Here is a 23,260-nt window from a genome sequence, read left to right as displayed (position 1 = left end):
CATCCAGGCAAGCCCTACGGCAGCGAGGCTGCCTCACTCAGAACATCTGCTCCCCTGCGTGCTCTGAGTCAGAGCTGCTGATCTCAGTGGCAAGAGACTCTTTTGAAGGCACTGTTAGCCTCGCCGAGCTCACACAGCAAGGAGCGCTGAATGGGATGCTAATTCTGGAGTGCGCCCGCAGTGCCGGGAGCACCTCCCGCAGCAGGAGGAGCGGTGACATCGGGGGGTGCACCCCGGAGCACATGCGGAGCACAAGGGACGTGCTTCTCTCTCCTGATACAGCCTAATGCCACTAAAACACCTCTGCTTCCCTTCCAAGCCCTCATTCATTCCATCATGGCAAATGCTCATGGAACAAGCAAACACAGAGCCCAAACCCCCGTCCCCAAAGACCTGAACGTGGCCACAGCCTCCCCGTGACGCAGCAGCCAGCCCAGCCCCAATCCACGCTGCTGCCTCCCTCCACGTGCAATGACACTGGCCGACCCTGGGCTCGCAGCCAGGCTCCGTCCCCGGCTTATTTGCACGAATAAATATCAATGGTGCAAGATGCTAACGCCTCTCTAAAAAAAAAATAGAAAACAAAATAAACAGCGAAAATGAGAACGGCTTCGTCAGCCCTCAGAGCTTGGAGAGACATCTGGTTGAATCTGAGAGCTGGGTGGGGAGGTGTGGAAAAAGAAATTCAGGTGGGGGTTTTCTCGGCCCTGCTGGGTGAAGGGGCAGAGCTGACCAACCTGACTACTGTCTGCATGGGACAGCCTGGGCACCAGGGCTCTGCCGAGCTCACACACCACCCATGTCAGCTGTGCCCACCATGGCAGAGAATTGGGGTTAAAACCCACCTGAGAGTGGATGCATGCAGCACCAGCCCTTCTCCCCCCATGCCAGAGGCAGAAACTCAGCCCCTTTCCCTCTCCCTCTCCCTTCCTCCTTCCTGGGTCCCCCTAGCCCCTCTCCCAACCATATTCCATGCAGTTCCTGGCCCATTGCAGCAGGATGTGTTTATACCTATAGGCTTTTCCCATAACCTCAGTGTTGGAAATTTGCTTTAAAAATGCAAATCTGCGACACTTCTGTGACACAGCATCTTAATGGAAAACCTGAGCTATTGCAAGTTTGTTCCTGTACAGCCAGAGCACCGGGGAGGAGAGGGAGGGTTTTTTGAAGCATTTACAGCACACAGTCAGAGAGGAAGAGAAACATCCCTCTGAAACCACACAGGTTCAAAGATTTGTTCCATTTAAACACTAAAAATTCATGCATTAAAAATCCACTCAGGCTCAGCCCTGCCTCAGAGCTGAATAAAACCTGTGACCGCACCATCCGGCCCCATGGCATCAACCAACCCCATGGCATCAACCAGCCCCATGCAATAAACCAGCCCCATGGCATCAGCCAGCTCCATGACATCAGCTGGCCCCATGGCGTCACCCAGCCCCACAGCACCATCCAGCCCTGCAGATGGTGGCCTCTGGCACTGGGGGCCCTGTGCTTGCTGTGGGATGGAGCTGGGCAAGGGGCAATGCCCACCCCACTTGTGGCAACAAGAAGCTGGAAACACCCCTCTGCAGAGCCAGGAATAGCTGCCCGTGGGCCCCTCTTGCATGGGAACGTGAGGCAAGGTGAGGACATGGAACCCTTTTTGCATGCACCGGGTAGATCCTATGCAGCCTGCTCTCTGCTTTGAGCCAAGAACATGATGTAGAGGGGAAATTACACACCAGTGGGCATGTGTTTGAGGAGGGCAGCCAGCTCTGCCTCATTGCATTGATCCCTTTTCTCTCCAAACCTGACGTGGGTGCAGGCCCAGGTGACCCCACGCTGTGTCCCAAGCAGGCACGGCCCTGCTGGTAGCACCTATGGGACAGAGAGCGGGGCACAGTCCACCATCACGTTGTTTGGGCAAAACCCGATGTGAACACCACCCCCTCCCCAGCTCTGGTATATAAAAGCTGCTTGAATCATCCTCATTTTCTCCTGTTTGTTTCATTAGGAAGCCGAGTTCTGCTCTTCACCGCTCTCTCTTTGTTCTCTCCCGAGGACTGACATCCTGGGAAATTGCCCGCGCCCAGCCAGCTCTGATGTTTGCCGTCTCACGCGGCGCTCGCATCAAGCTGACAGCTCGCAGATTTCAGCCGAGGATGGGGATGTACGGTACGAGCCGAAACCTGCTCCCATCTCTTCTGACCGTCCCAACAAGAGAGCTGGGAGGAGGCTGGACCACGTGCTCGCGATGGAGACTCGCTGGGGCCGTACTGCAGAGCACCCACGGGCCGCCTACCCGGGTGAGATGAAGGCAGGGCGCTGGGGGACCTGCTGCCAGGGCAGCTTCTCGGCTTTGCACTCATGCACTGTGGGGAAACGGCGTCACAATTAGGGCTGTAAGCTGGCATTTAGCGGAGGCAGGCGGGAGGGAAATGAAAAAGCTGCGAACGCTTCGCCCCTCTCCCTCCCGAAACAGAGCTTAATCTTCGTCTGAGCTGATATTTAAAAAGCTGTAAATCAGGCGGCAAGGGAGAGGAAAACACGGCTGCCCAAATTTAGGGACCTGCTGCTGGAAGAGCCGGGATGAACCGCTCGAGAGAAGCCATTTTCCCGTGGAAATGGAGCAGACCTGTGCTTAGCAGCGCATCGATCTGCTGACAGCTACCAGGACAGATTTGGGCCAGAGCACTGGGGAATCACTTGCAGCCATCTCTCAAGAAACACATGCATGCAAAAGCCCTCTTATTAGCCCTGCTGTCATGCTGCCTGAGGCTGCCCGGCACCCTGCAGCCTCACACCCCGCTGCCTCACTGGGTGCCCTGGGAACTCACTGCCTGCACTCCCGGGTGCCGCTGCTCCCAGCCCTTGGCTGGTGCTCTCCATGGCACCGTCCCCACGAGGGCAGTGGGTGAGCGGTGAGACCCACGTGCCCCCTAGCAGCTGGGGTCCATCCTGCATTGCTCTGTCACGGAACCAGTGGTTCAGTGTTTGCTGCCCTTCTCCACGTTGTGCTCTACACCTCCTTGCAAGCGCTCGTAGAGAAGATCTTCCTCCGAAAGCTGCTTTAGTGTAAGAAAACCAGGAGCGAACCAGTGGCTCTCCTCTGGGGAATGTCACCTGCCCAGCTGTGCCCCGAAGGACAGAGCTCCTCATGTCACTGAAGTGCTGCAGGAAGTGCTGAGATCTGGGAAACAACCAACTTTCCATGTTTCCACCCCCGCACCCCCCTGCCCCGCTATCACACACGACTTGTTTTTTACAAAAAAAAAAAAAAAAAAAGTAAAAACATGCTTATGAATTTAATGTATTTAAATAGCTCAAAATCTGTTTCGCTAGGAAGGAAAACAGCTCTCCCACCCCAACCTCGCCGTGGGCTGGGACACGCTCCTCAAGCTCCCACCCACGGGCAGCACTCGGCCCCTCCGCAGCTGAAATGGGGGGGGACATGTGGGAAAGGGGGGAGAGGGGCTGCTGGGCCCCCCAGCACAGCCCTGAGCGACCTGGGGGTCAGCTGGGGGGTGAGAGAGGCACCTGGGTGTGGGGAGAGCATCAGGGAATGGCTTGGAAGGGAGGATGGGGAGAAGTGGGAAGAGTCTTCTTCCTTCCTCCTCCTCCTCCTCCTCCTCCTCCTCCTCCTCCATCGGCAGCTTTCCACGAGGAGGATCAATGCAGCCCCACTGTAACTGCGCCGTTGTTCCATTTTTAATTAATGAAAGAAAAAACTAATCATTGAATTAAACTTCTCATTACTCCAGCTGAATACTCGCTAAGTAAATTTAATTACTGTACGAATTGGGTTTCTCCCTGCCTGTTTCATTAGCTACTGATAAAGATGAAGGGGTGGAGGTGGGGGTGGGGGGGGAAAGAAGAGAGGGAAAGAAAGAATGGGAGATGGGAACAACAAACACCAAAGCAGAGGGGCTGGGCAGGGCAGGCACTGGAGCAGCAGCACGCAGCGGGGCGGCACTGGTGGGACTGGGTGCCACCCACGGCCCCCAGCCACCACGGGGCCACTGCAGCCCCGGTGCCCATCACACAGCAGGGGATGTGGGCAGCTCAGCTCGGCGTGCTCTCCTCGCAGGCGTGAGCTTTGAGCTGCAGCTAAAATTAGCTCCCACCAAGTCTCTCCTGCCATCCCTGAAGCCATTGGTACAACGTGTTCTGCCACCACGGGCTCTTCCCAGAGCTCCCTCATGCTCAGAAAACGCAAAGCACTGCACGGTACCCTACACCCCAGCCCAGGAACCTCACTGCAAACCCCCTCCTCCAGCCTCCCCCCAGCAGCAATGCTTTCTCAGGGAAAACAGAGTAATTTTGTTGTTGCTTCGTTTGCTTTCTTTTCTCCTCCAATCAGTTTTGGTGGCCAGAACTGAGAAAAGAAATAATTCCGGGTGACGGAAATCATTTCTTTTTCCTTTGGACAAATTTTCAAAGCCCAGCAATGATCCGGGGCTGAGCGGAACGTGTTGTTTGGTCTGAAACGAAGCGCTCGTTTTGTTTTGTAGGTGGCTCCCCCCCACGCTGGGAAAAAAAAAAAAAAAAAGAAAAAAAAAAGAAAAACCCAGAAAAATTTCAAAATGAAATGTCATCTCCAAACAGATGGCTGAAAGGTTTCATTTTGAAAATGTCAAAATGAAACTTTTCAGCGTTTCACTTTTTTTTCATTTTTTTTTTCCCCAGCCCAAACCGCTTGCTAAATACAACCTGGATTCGTGAGCGGTTGCTGTTGACTGCAACCTGAATTACAGGGTGTGCAAACTCTGTGCTCTTGGCGGGACCTCCCACGAGCCCCAGCACCGCACACGCTGCAGTGGGGATGCACATGGAGCAAACTGGAGAGGGAACCCTGCAGCACAGGGCAGTATAGGGCTGTATAGGTCTGTATAGGGCTGTATAGGGCTGTATAGGGCTGTATAGGGCTGTATAGGGTAGCAAAGAGCAGTATATAGGGCAGTATAGAATCCTAGAATCATGGTTGCGTAGAATCACCAAGGTTGGAAATGAGCTCCAAGATCATCCAGTCCAACCATCCACCTACCACCAAGGTTTGAAATGAGCTCCAAGATCATCCAGTCCAACCATCCACCTACCACCAAGATTTCCCCACTACAGGGCAGTGCAGGGCTGTATAGGGCCGTATAGAGCAGTACAGGGCAGCACAGGGCAGTATAGAATCCTAGAATCATCGATTCATAGAGTCACCAAGTTTGGAAATGAGCTCCAAGATCATCCAGTCCAACCATCCCTCTACCACCAAGATTTCCCCACTGCAGGGCAGTATGGGGCAGTGCAGGGCCATATAGGGCCGTACAGGGCAGCGTAGGGCAGGCAGCCCGGGCACCTACCGTGGCAGCAGAGCACAGCAGCTTCGCGTTGGGCGCTGGAGGGGGGTCCTGTGCAGCGCAGTAAGAGTGGGGAGCCACGGCCCCGGGCGCAAAGGGCAGTGCAAGCCTTCCTGGCTCATGGGATCAGCCCTGGAACAGAGCCCTGCGGGACAGGAGGAGAGGGAGGTTGGCAGAAGGGCACAGCAGGGAGGTGTTGTGCAAAGCGGGGTGAGCACAGTGCTGTTCCTCCCCTCCCGGTTCCCCCACATTGACCCAAGGCCCCGTGCTCCCCTGTGCAGCACAGGGACCCCTAACACTCCCTGGAGAGCCACGGGACTCCCAGGTGCACCAGCAAGGAGCAAGGAGCTGGGACTCAGAAAACCCAGAGCCTTCAGTCCAACCCAACATGATGGCCATACAGTCTGGCTGATGTTCCACAAGATGCCGAGCAAAGAAATCACATGCCCTAAAACCATGCAGAAACAAGAGCTGGCACCTCAGCTGCTGGCCAGCAGCCACACACAGGGTTCATTCCCTCCACCCTGCCCCCGGCTCAGCACCCAGCTGCCCAAGGCAGAGTCACCCTCCAGCATGCATGGCACGGGGCTGTGCCACCGAGCTGCTCCGGTGGGATCGCTGCTCCAAGTGCTGGAGGAAAGAGGATTAGCTGGAGCTTAGCCTAAGCGTCTCATCAGCATCAGCCATTGCTCAGCCTAGGTGACACGGAGACAGGTTTATCCGAGTGGCAGCCTGGCTTCAGAGCCCCCCAGCACAAGGAGGGCTGTGCGGGGGCCCGGTGTGAGAGGCTCGGGGCTGGGCAGGAGTCTGAGGCTGTCACGTGGAGTAGGAGCAGACGTGCTCCAAGCTCGAGCCTCCCGCAAAGCGCAGGGGCGGCAGGCGGAAATTAAGCCCATCTGTTCCTGGAGCAGTGCGCGGAGAGGTGAGCAGGCTGGGAACGAAGAGCTGGAGAGCCAGAGCGCTGCCCACAGGGAGGGATGCGGCACCTCGAGCTGCCAGATCTCAGCCCTCAGTTAAACCTCCCTAGCCCAGGAGCTGCGGCACGTGGGTGCTGGTATAACCCACCCAGCAGCAACGGGACAAGGCAGGAGGTCCCAGCTGGGGGTTCAGGCCAGAAGGAGAAACTGAATTGGGGGCACAAGGGGCTGGGGAGCTGACTGAACCATGAAGTGATGCCCACCCTGCCAAACGTCCCCCATGGCACAGAACGGCGTTCCGGGAAAGAATATCATGTCATTCATCAGCAGCATTAAAACCGGCTGGCTTTGACATGTTTGAAAGAGAACGTCTCCCTCCTTCCCTCCCCCTGAGCCCACCTTTCAATGCGAGAATCTCCTTTTCTAACCCCGGCTCCGTCAAGCCTTAGAACTCGCTTTGCATTTCTGATGCACTCATTCCAATGAATCACTCGGATCCCAAAGCGAACCTTCACATTCCCCTCCTCCCTCACAGGAGATGCCAAGCTCCGGGCCAACCTGGAAGAGCACCCTGCCCAGCTCCTGCCCAAAGTGGGCAGCGGGTGCTGGGCTGAGCGTGGGAGGCAGCAGCCGGGTGGGATGGGACGCGCTGCCTACGGAGCATCTTCTGTGCCAAGGACATGAACAAAAGAGATTTGTGCACAGCCTTCATCCTCAGGAGGAGGAAATAGTGAGGGAGCAGAGCTGGGCAGGTGGGGAGGCATGGTGCGTGGGCATGGGGCTGCAGCCCCGTGCCGTCCTGCCTGCCGGAACGGAGTTGTACTTAGCGCAGAGTATTTATGAGTATGGAAAAAAATGCCATGCCATGGGGAATAGCGCAGCTTTCTTGTGGCTGGCAGCTGAATGAAATAAATCCATCCACTGGGCATAAATTGTTTAAGCAAAAATCCCTCTCAACTTGAATATTTTGTGAGGAAAATAGCAACAAAAAGGGAAAGAGAACTCGGAGCCCTCATCGTTTCTCTCCTCAAGGTCAGGGCTGTTATTCTCCTGTGAAGGAGCAAAACACCTTTTGCTATGGCATTTGGCCATAAGAAATATTTGGGAAGCGAGCGTGTTGCTGCCGGGCCTGTCCTGCCCACCCAGACTCGGTTAGCATCACTCTGGGAATGGGACCTGCCTCCCAAAGGCAAACCCTGAGCGGCTCAGCACTGGGACAGTGTGGGAGCAGCACCAGCCCCTCCTGTCTCCTGCTGTGTCACCTGGCTATGGCATCCACTGCGACAGGGCAAGAGCTTCAGGCACCAGGGCCACAACGGTCATATGGAGCTGCCATGTGCCACTAAAGGATCCCCATCCTCTGTGCTTGTTATGCAGAGGCTGTGCTAAGGTTGCTGCTTTAGTGCACTGCAGGCACTAAATTAAAGGAACGTTTACAGCCCAGAATGCAGAGAAGCGGCTGCTAGGGGCAGCTACACTGAGCGCATTCCCCTTTGGGTGGCAAGGTTCTGTGAACCCCGTCCGGGAGGGGTGGGTGGGAGATCAGCTCTGCCTTAATCCTGCTGCCCTACAGGTAGTGCAGTGCTGGGAGTCCCGTGCTGGGATCAGCTGTGCAGGGGACAGAGGACAGTGCTGGCACAGCACCGGTCATCTCCTGGAGGTGGTGGGAGCAGGAGGGAGTGAGAGCAGTCAGAAGGGATTAGCTCAGCTCCAGGCAGCGCAAGGCAGAGGTGCACCCAGAGGGGAGCCCAAGGTTGCAGCTGACCAGGGCACGCATGGCTTACCATCAATAATTCAGCACGGCCGGGTGTGCGGCGCAGAGGGGCTGGGTGCCAAGAAGAGGCAGCAGCCACCAGCCCCACCACCCGCTGTGCCATGGCCTGAAAAGGCCTTCCCCAAATCACCCAGCGGAGCAGAGATCCCTGCAGCAAAGGGAGGCCAGGGCTAAGGGCTGTGCTGGCTGGCAGGGAGGTGACCGCACTCCTTGGTTGCAGGAATGCCACAAACTGTACAATCATGAGCCCGGAGACACCTGTAAGCCTGCAGAATGGGCCAGCAGCATGTCCTCAAGTGCAGCCCTAGGGACAGCCTCCCCCATGGGTGCTGAAAATGGGGGCTTGGAACACCATGCTCCCCCGCTGTGTGGCACTACCACAGCTGGGCAGCTGGGAACTGAGCCGTGCCCAGCGCAGGGTCCCAGGCAGGGTACCAACCACATCTAATTCCTATTACCCGAACATCTCCCCATCTGTCCGCCTCCCTCACACCGCGGTGTGCCAGGGCCGCCTGATATCAATGGCACTTTAATTTCATCATTCCCAACTTATTTAGAGCAATTAGGAGGCAATGAGCGCACGCCGGGGGCCACGATGCACTTGAACAGCATCCAAGGGTTACCGCAGCGTCGCGGGAGACCTTCCGATGGAATTATCGGCCTGCACAACCGACCTAAACAAGAAGCAAGGGAAGCCCCGAAGGGAGGATGAGGTTCTTCCTGATCCTACAGGTCCCTTTTTAATTTGAATCAGCCGACAGATTTAAAGAGATGGTATTACTCATTGAATTAGCAAAAAGGCAGCATCTCGGGCGGGAAGACACCGACGGATCTCTGCCTGCAGCGAGGTTTTGCCACCGGGTGTAGAGGTAAAACCGAGCAGCTTGGGAAACTCTACGCAGGAGGGAAGGCACAAAAGAGAGCCCCACACAGCCGGCCTGCAGCCCCAGCGTCCCCATTGCTGCTGAGGAGCGCAGGAGGGGACGTCCTCGCTGCCCACCCCGCCGTGTGCCCACGCTCCTCACGCGCAGCCTCCCTAAGCACCGCCTGCGTGAGAAAAGCAGTGGCCTATTTTTTCCCGAGCGCAGCCTCCAGCCCAGAGCACAGTGCACGCGGGTCTGATGTGGGATGCTTCCGACGCATCCGGAGGGACTGCGGGAACCAGCTGGGGAAGAGCAGACTGAGTGGGCAACCTGAGTCACTTCACTGCTTACGGAAGTGTGCATAAGCATCTTCCATTTGAGCGCAGCTCAGCACCGCTCCCGATGACTCTGGGGACCTGGGGAAAGTGCATCTTCTCCAGCACACTCCACTGATGCAGAACAGCTGCACACCGCCGTTCCTGGCCGGCCTTACTGTCTTTTCCTCCAGATAAGAGCCACAAAGCGGGGTCCCAGGCAGTCGGCACGATCTCACAGAGCCACGGATGCAGCCACGTGCACAGCTGCTCCCGGATGGCAGGGAGCGGGTAAGGGTAACGTATGGAAAGCGCCAAAATATGAACTGCTAATAAGATGTATTTTCAAACGCCATCCAGCTATGATCTATTGATCTCGCACCAGAAGCTTGACTTTTCCTGTGCAATACTAATCTATGTCACTCACGCGTTCCGGGAACTGCAGATTGAATGAGTGCCATTACGCTAAAATTAGATATTACAATTAAGTGCTGCGGGCCTGACCCTGCAAGGTGCTGAGGAGCCAGTGCAGGGAAACAGTGACTTACTGCACAGGAAACACATGAGCTCAGGCACCAGGGTTGTGCCTGCAGCAGTGTGGCATGGGCACCGGGTCCTGTCCTGCGGGTAACAGCCCTGCCCGGGATGAAGTTCCATCTGCAAACATGAATTAAGTCCTACCCACAACGAGGAAATCCCAAAGAGGACAATGTTCTCAACGCCACCCAATGCAGCATGAAGGCAGCAGCCTGCTCACCCCATCAGCTGCTGAGGGCTGCCCCTGCCGTTCCCCCAGCACCTGCAGTGCCCCAGGTGAGGGGTCCTTGTGCAGACCCATGATACCCCCCACCCCACAGCAGCCAGGCAGGGGCTCAGGCATGGCAGGGCGCTGCCGGCCCCTCCTTAGCTGCCAGCCCTCACTGAGGTTAGCCCAAACCTCAGAGCATGGCTATAGTAGGGGCTCTGTGAACAGGACAGCCAAGCTCTCTAGCAGAAGGTTTTCCAATAGCTGAAAATGCTCCAACAGGGTTTTGGCCAAATATTTTTGATCCCTTTTGAAAACAAGGCCAATCCATAGTTGCTTCTAACGATCCAATTGACTGCTCTGCACTGAGTGCTAATAGAGACAAGTTGTCTCCTTTAGACCACTATATCACAGCTGAGAGCATCAGGAGGGGAAGATGATGGGCGCGGAGAGGAAGAGCATCCTTCCTCTGCTCCTCTCCAGCTGCTAATAGGAGTGCCAGAGCTCCCCGCATGCCATTACATCAGTGCTGCACAACAGCAATAAAGCCCTGAAACAACACATTATGCATTCTCCGAACTACACGCCGCACAAAACACCGTCCCCAGGACACACATGAGCACTCGGAACAGCAAAGCTGAGGGCTGGACAAAGCCCCGGGCTGGGCTGGCATGCACGGTGCCTGCAGCTGGGCTGGGTGCACGAGAGCTGGCACACAGGGAGCTGGCAGATGACCCAGCAATGGCATCCTCATCTTCTCTGCCAGCACACAGCCAAGCCCCAGCCACAGCACAGCCCACACAGCGTCGTGGGGAACGCTGCGACCTGAGGGAGCTGCCCTGAGCCATGTGCTCCCCCACGCCTTGGTGTTCACTACTTGAATTTACACCTTTGCTCTCTCCGTGCTCTATGGCTTGTCATTTCCAAATGCCTCCTGCCCACAGGAAGGGGAATCACACAAAGCGCTGCTTGATACTTTCAATACCTGTCCCTGTGGCACGGGGCTGACGTGGAGCCTTCAGTGGGAAATTGTCACGATGGCTTTGGTGGGCTTTAAGCAGACCTTTTCCTTTCCTGCTGCGCACAGCTGGCTGCTTCCTCATCCTCTTCTCCAGGCTCTGGTGGGCCCACAGCACCACCGGGATGCACCGTGGCACTGGGATGCACTGCAGCCTGGGCTTCACCCAGGGACTGGAGGCGAGCGGAAGCGCAACGCCTCACAAGTTTGGTTCCTTATTGTGTCACACTGAACAGCTCTGACCTTTTCAACATTCTGTATGTTTATTGGCTGCAGTTTCCCCTCGGTCCCCACAGGCTCATTAGGCAGCGAGCGGAGCCAAGAGCGGCTCCGGCAGCCAACGTCGCCGCACTGCACCGAAAGGTCGGGCACGGGGCTGCGTGATGCCGCTCTGCAGCTGAGCAAGATGGGGAGCTGCAGCTCAGGGGTGCCCAGCTCCACAAGCAGCATGGCACGGAGCCACAGTGCTCCCACAGTGCTGCCAGTGGGGAGGGAGCCAAGGACATCCCCTACAGCCGCAGGGGCACAGCACCGGCTGCTGGCTGCTCCCTGTGCCCAGCAGTTGCAAGGATGGGAGGCGAGCACCAAGGGGTAAGCGCAGTGACAGCGACGTTCTGAGAAAGGGAAAATATCACAGCTCTGGCAACAAGTACTCAGCTTTCTCTAAAATAATGCTGGATTTTTGAGCTGGGTTTTTTTTTTTTTAAAAAGAAAAAGAAACTGGATCTGGGCAAAGAAGTGCATTGACATTAGTGACAGATGGGATGGAAAAATTTTGTTTGGAAAAAATATCATCTTTTGAGTCACATGCATGCAGCAAGGAAAACAACTTAACCCCTCCATGACGAGCTGCGGCACAGCAGCAGAGCCAGGTCCTGGCAGCGCAGAGCCAGGCATGCACCTGTTGGGTCAGCAGTGGCCAAGGTGGAGCGAGCGGAGAAAGGTGGAAATGCCCACAAAGAACCACTTCCTCCAGCCCTGGAGCTGGGCAGAGGCATGCTGGTGTTCAGCCCATCAGATCCCAACGGCCAATGGGTTTTACCCCAAACCAATGGGTTTTACCACCCCACGGTGCTGGGGCTGTGCCACGCCAAGCCCTGGGAACCACACCATCCCTCCTTCCAGCCTTACACACCACTTGGCCAAGTCCATCCGCAGAGCAGGGACCACGCGATCCATCACCCGTGCAGTGTCTTGGAGCAGAGATGGGCTCTGCGAGAGCTTAGCAGAGATGAAGAGCATTCAGAAGACCAGACCTGCAAGAAGCAGGTTTTCTCCTGGGAAGCGGAGGCCAAGCAAGGAGCTGTGTTTGCCCACAGAAGGCGGGCAGAGGGGAGGGAGCTACAAAGCGTTTGCCCTTGCGGTGCCACCGACGGGAGACGAACTCCCACCGCCACTGTTCTGACAGCCCGAACGCGCTCGCTCGCACAATATCTCTGTCTTGTTAAAGGTAATTACAGTTCTTCCTGTGTAATGAGATGGTTTTTAAAGGCCATTCAAAAGAAATTTTCTATAATGAGGTTAAGGGTTTTATGGTGTTATACATCAAGGGAGCTGGTAATTGGTGGGATCCAGGCAGCATCCTGAAGCAGGGAGATAGGAGGTTTTGTGAATAATAGGCTAGCACAGAGTGCAGAGTCTCCAAAATGTTTTGGTTCTGTAGGAGAGGGAGCATAAAAGTGGAAGGAGAGGAAGAAAGGAGCAGGCAGAGAGCTGGAAGCTGACAGCTTCTGCAGGACCGAGGTGGCACCTTCCAAGCTGCCTTGCGCGGCAGGATTGTTATTCCTGGGCACTCACGGCAGCTCCCCGCACTGCTGCAGGCCTGCAGCCTGTCTCCATATTTAGGCAGAGCTGGCGGTGGCTCAGACACTGCTGCAGGCGAGCGCTGGGGAGCTGAATGCTGGGAGCGGCTGTTTCCTTGCCACCAGCAGCTCCCTCGCACGGCGCGTTCTCTCGGGATCTCCAGCCCACTTGTTTGCGCTGAAGAGGCAGGCGTAGCGTGGAGAGACAAGTATCTGAACTCCGGGAGCCTCGAGTGCTCGTCTGGTTGAGAAATCAGCCTGGAGGTGCAGGAAGGCTCACCCAGAGCAGGTGTGGCAGCGCTGAAGGAGGGGACAAGCGTGCCGGGGATGGCAGCAAGGATGCTCGTTGTCTTACTCCCACCTGCACCACGAGGATTGCCGGAGAGTGGTGTGGGAGCGGCTGTCCTGCTGATAAACCTAGATTTTCCCTCAACACATCAGCTGAACCTTCTGTGAACTTCAGAAGATATTTTAGTAGGGGTTTTTCCTTGGTTTGTTTCTGTCTTCCCTGTGTTACCTCCCTGGCCATAGCACCAGCCAGCCCCAAGCATTGGCTCACAGCATCACAAAATCATAGAACCCTTAACATTGGAAAAGACCTCTAAGATCACCAAGTCCAACCCACCCCCACCATGACCACTGACCATGTCCCTCAGTGCCACATCTCCATGGTTCTGGAGCACATCCAGGGACGGTGACTCTACCACCTCCCTGGGCAGCCTGTGCCAGTGCATTACTGCTCTTTTGAAGAAATTTTTCCTAATATCCAACCTGAACCCCCCCTGGCACAACTTGAGTCCGTTCCCTCTCATCCTATCCCTGTTACACAGGAAAAGAGGCCAGCCCCCACCTCACCACAACCTCCTTTCAGGGAGTTGTAGAGGGCAATAATGTCTCCCCTGTGCCTCCTCTTCTCCAGACTAAGATGGTGATCTCCTGCCCGTGTCTTGCTGGGGTGCTGGAGCTGGCTGCCCAAGGGATGGATGTGAGCAAGAACATGTAGTGCAGCATCTCTCCATCACCATAAAGTGGGACACGGCATGGGCTGGAAGGATGTGGGCTGCTCAGGGTGCGGCCAGCTTCCTGCTCCCACCGGTGTACCAAGGAGAAGAATATATATCCCCAGCCCTCCGTCCCAAACTACACTAAGTGCATCATGCAAGATGCTGCCAGTCGCTGGGTACCATACTCATCTTACTCTGCCTGAGGAGTTGCATTTAATAGCCCACCTATTTACGTTTTCTAAAGACCTGTTAAATATTAAAGGCATTTATCAAGGTTTAACAGTGCTGTTGACTGCCCATGATGGCAGTGTGCATGGTCGTGGAGGAGCTGTGAGGGAAGAGGGGTGTCCAGGGCACCAAGCGCTCCCACCCGGGCACTACAGCCCTGAAATCACAGCCACTGCCTGCACAGAACCAGCTCGGGAATTTGTCGCCTGAGTGTGTTCTCATCGGTAAATATCAGTTTGCTGAAATTCAAAGCCTTCCAAAAAGGGATCAATTGTGACAAATTACCCATTTCACAAAATTCCGGAGAAAGGCTCGGAGGGGTCAGAATGTCCCATTTTTGACGCATTCAAAATGAAAGAAAATCAATTTTTTTTAGGTTAATAAATCCAAGGTAATATATAGTTTTGCAGAAAGAACTAGAAATGAAAAGCAACTATCAAAATGTTTTGAAATTATTTAAAGAACCCTATTCAGTGGAATCAAAAGGGGTTTTTTCAAGACTCTTTTTTTTTTTTCTTTTGAATTTTACATCTCTGTTGCTGTCGCTGGTGGGAACTCCTCCCTGTTATATCTCCAGAACTGTAGAGCTGGGGAGAGCCTTCCTCAGCCGGCTCTGGCAACCTCACATTGATTATTGCAGATGCAGACATCACAACAGGAGCCAGAGGGCTCCGCTAAGCTCTGCTGCCTGAGAGGTCCGGGGTGCACCACCCTCTCCCTGCAGCCCCGGTGCTTTGGGCACTGGGATGGGACACAGCAGCTAGCACGCAGGTGGGCAGCGCTTGGCAGTGGGCATCTGTGCAAAGATAAATGCAGCAGAAGGGGGGAAATACACTGATGGAAATAACCGAGGCTGAGATAATGAAGCAACATCCGATGTTTTCAGCGTGGAGGAGCGGGCAGGCAGATCAAACAGCAGCCAGGCAGGGCAGCAGCCATGGGAGAGCCGCTCCCCGCCTTCCCCACGCTTCTCCCCCTCCTCCCGTGCCCTGCTCCCCCTGCATAAATCTTTCATCCCGACTAACGTCTCTCTTCATAAGGAGTGAAAGAATTAAATATTTCACGAGACTGCAGTCAATCTTGCAGGGCCTTTCTGTTGACATTTCCAACATATCTTTGACATTGCTTTCTCATTCCCTCCTGGTGGAGCAGGGAACTCTGCAGAAAGCCCATTACAATCCACATGGAGGGGATGCCAGGGCCTATTCCAGCTGTCCTAATGGGAAATGACATGGAGGCAGCAGTCCTTCACCTCCCTCCATTCCCATCCTTTTCTGCCCCACCTCGGCTCCTGCACACAGACAGCGCTGTCTCTTCACTTTGTCCTTCCTTGCAGCACAGGAAACACTGAGGGACATTTCTTCCCCAGCGCCAAGTTATCCAAGGGCCACTCAAACACGTAAGCCATCTTCAATGGCTTCCCAGGTGCTCTCCAAGGTTCTGCCAAAGTATCTGCATCCCTTTTGCATCCTGGAGGCCGTAATCCACCCCGCATGGAACATCTGCAGCAGGGCGGGGTGGTGTGGGGTGCACATCCACCACCACAGTGTGCCCCGGCTGGAGTGGGCGTATGGACTCCTCTTCCCAAGGTGCATGGTCTATAGAGCATAGGATCATGGGTTCACAGGTTCACTGAACCATAGAATCATAGAATGGTTGGGTTGGAAGGGATGTCAAAGCCCACCCAGCCCCACAACCTGCCATGGGTTTGTTGCCCCCCACCAGATCAGGCTTCCAAGGGCGCCTCCAATCCTAGCCCCAAGAGAGCAGGATGCCAGGGGGTGGCAGGAAGGCCCCATCCCATCCTCACAGCCACTCAGGCCTGCAAGCGGTGCAGGCTGGAGCAGGAAGTGGGCTCAGAGCTCCTCGCCAAGGCTGAAGAGCTTCGCAGAACCGTCTCCTTTTTAATGAGGCTCTACAAATTGTCCTCCAGTTCCTCTGGTGTGTTGGTTGAACAAATCCCATCCTTCTTTTTAAGTTCTGCATTTAAAGATACATTTAATCCCCCTGTTAAAATATTTCCCAATTCCTAATAAAATTACAGAACTCAGATTTCTATTTAGATCTACCTATCTGACTCAAATCCTTACTGCAACCTTTGGGTCTTCTTTAGATCGGCACAGATTGATGTCTGTAGATCAAAAGGAAAGATTCATGATCATCGGTATTTCCCCTGGAAACACCCACGACCCACGCGAGCTCAGATGGCTCAGTGAAGCCAAAAAACTGCTCACTGGAAAGGAGTTGCTGCTGTGTACGAGCAAAATAAAGGGAGCGGCAGAGCCATGTGCTCGACCACATGTAATTCTGCCTGGTGGCACCCCACAGCCCAAAGCAGAGCTTGCCAAGGCAGAGCTGTGCCCCAGAGATAGCCATTGCACAGCATGGGGAGCCCCTACCCACCTCGTTCCTTGGCCCCAGTGGGTACCATGGGCACAGCACGGAGGCTGTCCCCATGCCCTGGCTGGGAGCTGCAGGGTAGGGAGCTCGCTGGAAGGTTGGGTGAGCTGATCCCATTGATTTCCTTGGGTGTTAAATCTCCAGGAATAGAAAAATGGCGTGCCTTGCAAGGAAGTATTTTGCAGTTTATGTGGCAGTTCTCTTCCCTGCTAATTTTTGCTTTGTCAAAGATACTGGAAAGTATTTCTTCTGACTGACAAAGCGGTGGGATTTATGAATAGGGAAATTAAGAATAAAGAGGGAAGAAATAAGTCTGTTGATAAAAAAGCTGAATAATTCAGCTGAGGATCAGTTCCTTTAGTCGATTCCCCCAGAATTTGAATGAAATCATTTTTACTTAAAGTAAGTTTGTCTTTTGGGTTGGAAACCTGCGAGCCGGAAAGCAACATATTTGCATTTTGCTTTCCAATACATAAACCGAGACTTCATTTTGTAGGCTTTCTTGTTGAATAATCTGCTCTAATTTAATTGGAATTTGAATCCTATAAAAAGCATTTTCTACTTAGGTTTCTACTGATCTTCAGTATTGAGATTTTGTGATCTGAAAAAGCAATATGTCTGTGTTTGCTTATTATCATACTCAGAGGAGCTTCATTGTTTTCGCTTTTTCTGCTGAATAATCTGTTGAATCTAAAATGCGGTTTTCACTCCGCTCCTTATTGATATTTTTATTTTAAAATGTTATGATACGAAGAACAATTTGTTTGTATTTTCTGCTGGGATGTGTGTTCTGTCGAGTAACAGGGGGCTGATTCTGTCAATGTTTACAGGAGAATCTAAGTCAACAGCATTACTCACACAATTAGTCCTACCTGGCCCTAATCGCTCTCTACAGCTCCCTGACAGGAGGTTGTGGTGAGGTGGGGGTCGGCCTCTGCTCACGCATAACTAGCGATAGGATGAGAGGTGATGGCCTCAAGCTGTGCCAGGGGAGGGTCAGGTTGGGTAACAGGCAAAACTTCTCAGAAAGAGCAGTAATGCGTTGGAACAAGCTGCCCAGGGAGGCGGTGGAATCACCGTCCCTGGAGGTGTCCAAGCAATGTGTAGATGTGGCACTGAGGACCATGGTTCACTGGGCATTATTGGCGGTAGGCGGACGGTTGGACTAGATGATCTCAGAGGTCTTTTCCAACCTTGACGGCTCTATGAATCTGTGGTTCTTTGTAAGAAGACATGAGAAACGCTGGTGGGCATCCACTGGGCAAAGCCATTGTAAATCTGGCCCTAAGCTTGTATGGACGTATAGAAAATATATCCCCACTGGGCTGCAGTCCCGCATGGATAAACCAGCCTTGTCTCATTTCCCGGCCTCATTACACCAGCCCCGTGCGCAGACTGCTGGCTTGTAGCGGCAGATCGCTGCCAGGGCAAGCACAGCCTGGCACGTAATGTAATCACAGCTGCAATCACAAGGAATTAAAGTGAATTTATACGTGTAACAGTCACCCGGCTCTGGGATATCAATAATACAGCAGCAGAGGAGCGAGTCGGTGGCCGGATCCTGTTCTGCACGCTCAGACCATAACTCAGCAGCAGGCAGCATGCTGCCCATGGGCGGTGGCAGCTTGCTGCTCGCAAGCAAAATGGACAGCAGGAGCGCTAGGGGGAACAGAGCGTTTTATTCGGTGCATCAACAGAAAGGGATTAATAGAAGACAGTGATCCTTCGAGCAATGTCTGGGTAAAATATCACCAAGGGGACGGGAAAGCTACATTGACTGTGAAATAATTCCAAAGGGCAATACCATAATTTTGGTATCATTTCTGTCCCATGGGTGCTATTTCACCACTGCTGCACTCCAAACAAAGGCATGCAGCACTGCAGACGAGGCTCCTTTTGCTGCAGCTTGCCTCTGGGTCTGAGCACAGCCTGGCCATGGCACAGCAAAGGGTGCCCGACAACGCCTTGCTTGTTGGCTTCTCCATCACCCTGCTTAGAAAACCAAGCACGGGGCCAAGGAGGGAGAGCCACAGGGCCTTCCTGCTAGCAATCAAAGCTCATGTGAATGCTGGGTGTGCTCAAAGGACACAAGCCGTGCCATGGGCTGGGCTCAGGCCGTGTCCCTTCACACACGCATGCTCACATAGCCATGCAATGTGCTGGAGCACAAAGCCCGTGCTCCAGACTTGAGGCAATAAGCAGATGGCTCCCCAGCACTAACATTTTACAACATTACAGCTCCTGCTCTGCTCGTGAAGCCAACATTTTCTGGTTTATTGTGTGAGAAAAGGTGGATAACGTTGCTTTGCACAATTATAAATTTCCTGCATTATCTGTTTGTTGAATACTTTCTTGGGGGAGGGGAGGGCATTTCTATTTTTGATTGCCATCCTGCAGCACTCCGATTTTCCCCTGGATCACAGTGGGCTTGTGCCTCTTCTTGCCTCTCTCCAGATTGCTATAGCTCTGTCACTCTGTGCGGGTAAGCGAGAGATGGAAGGCTGTTATGCAGACATCAAGGGCTGTGATTGCATGCTGGTAAACATGAGAGAAAGAGGGATTTCTGATGGTATTAGAAACCACAAGATCTCTGCAGACACGAGGATGTAAGCGTTCCTGGAGGCACGGGTCTGGCTGTCAGCAAGGCAATTAGACCTGGTGCTACTGCCAGTCCTGGGGGCACCTCAGAGGAGATCCCTGTGCAAGCCTAACTCTAAACCTGACCCTAAACCTAAGCTAAAACCTAAGCCTAACCCAAAAGCAGTACAATGCAATGCAATGCAATGCAAGTCTAAACCTAACTCTAACCCTAACCTTGGGCCACATCCAGCAGTGGCATCCCTGAGCCTTGGGCACCCTCATAGGGATGGGTCTGGTGTGTCCCACCTGCCACCAGGGCACTGCTCATCCCAGTGGGGCCTCAGCAGCTCGGCAACAGGGGAAGGAGATGATCTGAAGGAGACAGCACCGTGCCTTGCTTTACATGTACTGCAATTACCGCACTGGCATTTTCCCCGTGTTGAGAAGAAAAATGTCAATAAGGAACAAGTTATTAAACCAGCAAGAGAGTGGAAATGGCAAGGGCTCCCTGAGGCTTGGGGCTGAGCGTTATGGCAAACGTTCCTGGGGTCCCCGGGCTCTGCTCCTCCTGCTCCCCTCGAGGCCGACCCCACTCCTCAGCACTGTGGGCTGCATAACCAGCCTGGTGTGGGCACCACGGTGCCGTGTCAGCCTGCTGAGGGGCTGCTGGGGACCAGAGCAAGTGGTGTGTGCCACCTCGGGTTGTCAGCCTCCAGGCGAGGCCCTCCCCGCTCCCCGCCATCCTGAGCAACTGCATTTTTCTCTTTTAATGAGGCCTTTCTGTCTCAAGTGAAAAACCTTGCCTTTTCCTTTCCAAGGCTCTCATCGGTGCCCCGCTGAGCTTTCTGCCTCCACCAGCAGAGCCAGGAAAACCCCAGGGAACGGCGTTTTGAAAGGAGCCGAGCAGTTCCCCGCCATCGCTCAGCTCGGAAGTTTCTGCATTGAGCAGGGCTCTCTGCGGAGAGCACGTTGGGACCCCAGTGCCAGCACAGACCCCGCAGTGCCACACGGTGTGAGCAGGGTGCCCACAGCACCGTCCTGCTGGGGTGAAGCAGCCCCAAAACGCACCCCTGCTCTCCTGCCCCCGCGGTGCCTCCCTCCCCCTGTTTTTAATTATCAAAGCAAAAAAATAATAATAATTAAAAAAAAAAAAAAATCACCACCCTCCAGGAATTAATTAGTGATTCATGTTGGAGCCTTGGCAAATCTCACTGTGCAGAAGTTCAAAGTAGGAACAATAAGTATTTGGCAAGGAGAAGGCGAGCGGCTCGTGCTTGCGGCGTATGGCGCGCGTGGTATGGAGTATCTGCATGGGCAGGGGGGTCCCGCCACACACACCCATCCTCCCCAAAACCTGGGCCTGGGCAGAGATTGAGGATACAGCAAGGTTTGAAATGCAGTTAATAGATGTCGTGGGACATGCTCTTGCAAGCCCAGCAGAAATGGGGCTTGGATAATTGGCGCTGAGACACATCCGTCAGGGAGATGGTGTGTCCTCCCCAAACGGAGGTCAGGGGAGCTCACCATGCACCTTCCCAGCCAGCCCTGGTGCAGCACACACCACACTGCGTGGTACAGCCCTGGTGCAGCACACACTGCATTGGGTGGTGCGGCCCTGCAGCCCGGCAGCACGCACACTGCCAGTTCTTATTGAAAAACCCTGAGCAGCGGCTTTCTGCCCATGCACAGGCACAAACGCATGCCTCCACGCTCAGGTGCCCCTCTGCTGAATGCATGGAATGGAAAATACACTCATTTGTCAGAAACTGCACTGTGCAAGGCTCCTCAATTAAAAGTTTTTTTTGTCGCCGAGCGAAATGAATCAAAATCATCTGCAGAACAGGGCCCAGGAAAAACCAAGGCACCGCCTCTGCTGGGAAACATTTTGGTGTTTCGTTGCAGTAAGGGAAAAAGTCTTTCATTTCTCAAACACCAGGCCATAAGAAAAAATGTTAACGATAACCTGGATATTAAATTAAAACATAAAAGTCAAAACACGTCGCATCACGGAGATACATTTGAATTTCCTGGACACTGTCAACACACGGAAGTCAAAATGATTTGCTTCAAGGCTCTCCCATCTGAATGCTGCGGACCAGTTTTGATAATGCAAGCTGATAAAAAATGTATTTTCCAACAGCAAATTGTATCCCAATACCTCTGCCTGCATTTCCAGCCTGTACAAAGCTCTGCCTGCCCAGGGCTGTAGAGCTGGAGCCCCGAGCCCTCACGTTGCAGGGCATCCACGTCCCTGCAGCAGTTCCCCCAGCACAGGGGCAGCACTGAACGTGCAGGACAGCATTGCTGTGGGTTGTTAAGCATTTGTGTACGGCTTTGGAAACTGCAGCCATGTCAGACCATTAATAATTGCAGATAAACACCGTGTGGGCCACTGGAGCACGGAGCACAGAGCACGGCGGGGCCCTGATGCCCGCTCCCCAGCGCTTGCTGGGAGCAATGACACTGGGACGGGCAGCCGGGGCCATTGGCTTGGCAAATACTAGATCCAGGCCAGGGTGCCCCATGCTGAGCAGGGCAACCACCGGGAGGGCAGAAGGCTTGCCCTGCTGCCTTCTGTTGGGCTTGGAGAGCGCGTGCCTCTGGCCGGAGGTTCATCTTGGACTGGATGCCTTCGCAGAGGGTTCCTCCAGTGCTGCCAGGCTCAGGAGCACCTGTGCAAGCAGCAGGAGAGGAGTTTCTGCGGATGTTGTTCCTCAGAGGCACAGTGGAGGTGCTGGATTCTGGTAGCACTACACCAAGGAGCCAGCCCAGCTGGTGGCAGGGAAGGCACAGCGACATGGCACGGCCCAGGGGATGGGAGAGGGGAGGCATCGGGAGGGCTGAGCAGCACGAGGAGGGTTAACTCGCAGCCACGGGAGCAGAAAATGAGGTTCCAGTTATTAGCTGATTTATTGGTCTGTCCTCAATTGGCACTCAGGACTCAGAAGAAAATGTTCCACTCCAAAGCATTAAGCATCTTCAAAGAGCAGAAGCATTAAAAATTGAAATCATAAAATAGACATGTAAATATAGCAGAGGTAAACGGGGCAGCGAGGAGAGGCGCGGAGCCCAGCCTGGGGGCGGGGGGCAGCCGTGGGGCACAGACACACAGAGCTAGGGAGCTGGGGGACCAGGTGGGCACCCCAAAGCCTGTAGGGCTGACACCCCTCTGCCCCTTCTTGCCAGGTGTTTCCATGAGCCTGGTTCCTGGAGGACTTTGGAGCTGGTGCGGTGACCCAGCTGCCCTGCACCACGTCAGGATCACGGCTGGCTGCATGTGGCTCCTGCACCCAGCCCAAGGAACATGGGGAACCACTGTGCCCTCTCAAGCCCCGGTGTCCCCAGGGCACGTCCCACCAGAGCAGCCAGCAGAAGGACCAGCACCCTGCCCCGTGCCCTGGCAACAGCCCAGCCCTCTTGGCACCGCTACCTGTTTTTCCCCTCCAGGCAATTTTTCTTAATTGGGAGCTTGTTAATTACCCCACTACTTCGCAGAGGAAATAAACAGCAATTAGAGACACGAGCGGCATTTCCACTGGCTGGCGCCTCGCTGCGCTGCCAATGCTCCCCTGCACGGCTCCGGGCAGGCATGCGGTCCTTGCCCAGTGCTGCAGGAACAGTGCTCTGTCCTGCTCTGCGTTGCCCCAAAGCCATTCATTGCTGGGAAAAGCCTGTTTTCCTGCACAACAGAAGGCTCGTGCCTTTAAAGAGAGCATCGGAGCTGATTTCATTAATCAGAACTGCTATAAAGAAAGTATTTTAATTAACATAATTATCCTGTTGGAGAGAAGCAGCCTGCACCTCACAGATACTTTTCAAACTAAAGATGCAGGCTGGCACGGTCAGTCATCATTAAGCAAAACGAGACGCTTTGCCTCGCCACCACCCCTGCCTCTCCTTTCCTATTGCAAACTCCTATGAGTCGAGCAGAGACAGCTTTGGGCTGTGAGGTCCCCTCTGTCCCTGTATCCCTGTCCCCATATCCCTGTCCCCATGTCCCTGCCTCCAGTGTAGGACAAGTCCCATTCTGCCCTTATTGCACCCTCCTGTAACTCAAGGTGCACCCTGAGCAGCAAAGAGGCAGCCCGGGAGGCAGAGGTGGCTGCGAAAAGCTGCAAGATTTGTAGGGCTTTGTTTCCAGCACCGTTGCACAGTCAACAGATAAAAGACTTGTTCTTGTTGAAAAAGACCAAAAGGAAAAACGTCAAATGCCTGGTGCTGGGCTGCCAGCCAGCAGGGAGGGAAGGGAAGGGAAGGGAAGGGAAGGGAAGGGAAGGGAAGGGAA

The 23,260-nt window shown here is 54.2% G+C and overlaps 1 protein-coding gene across 2 annotated transcripts in view; it reads right to left on the bottom strand.

Moving 5' to 3' along the window:
- The window catches only part of LINGO1 (leucine rich repeat and Ig domain containing 1), a 45,654-nt gene extending 34,515 nt beyond the window's left edge, over positions 1-11,139 (bottom strand). Inside the window, exons 1-2 of one of the 2 annotated variants that reach the window (XM_021407789.1) lie at positions 10,929-11,139; positions 5,334-5,475 (exon numbers count right to left, since the gene is read on the bottom strand). The gene's annotated coding sequence lies outside the window, so the exon portion shown is untranslated. The remainder of the gene's footprint in view (positions 1-5,333; positions 5,476-10,928) is intronic. The other variant, XM_021407790.1, reaches the window with a different exon arrangement.

Source organism: Numida meleagris, chromosome 9 (assembly GCF_002078875.1).
Source record: "Numida meleagris isolate 19003 breed g44 Domestic line chromosome 9, NumMel1.0, whole genome shotgun sequence".
Lineage (NCBI taxonomy): Eukaryota > Metazoa > Chordata > Aves > Galliformes > Numididae > Numida > Numida meleagris.
This window is presented reverse-complemented; position numbering and strand designations above follow the sequence as displayed.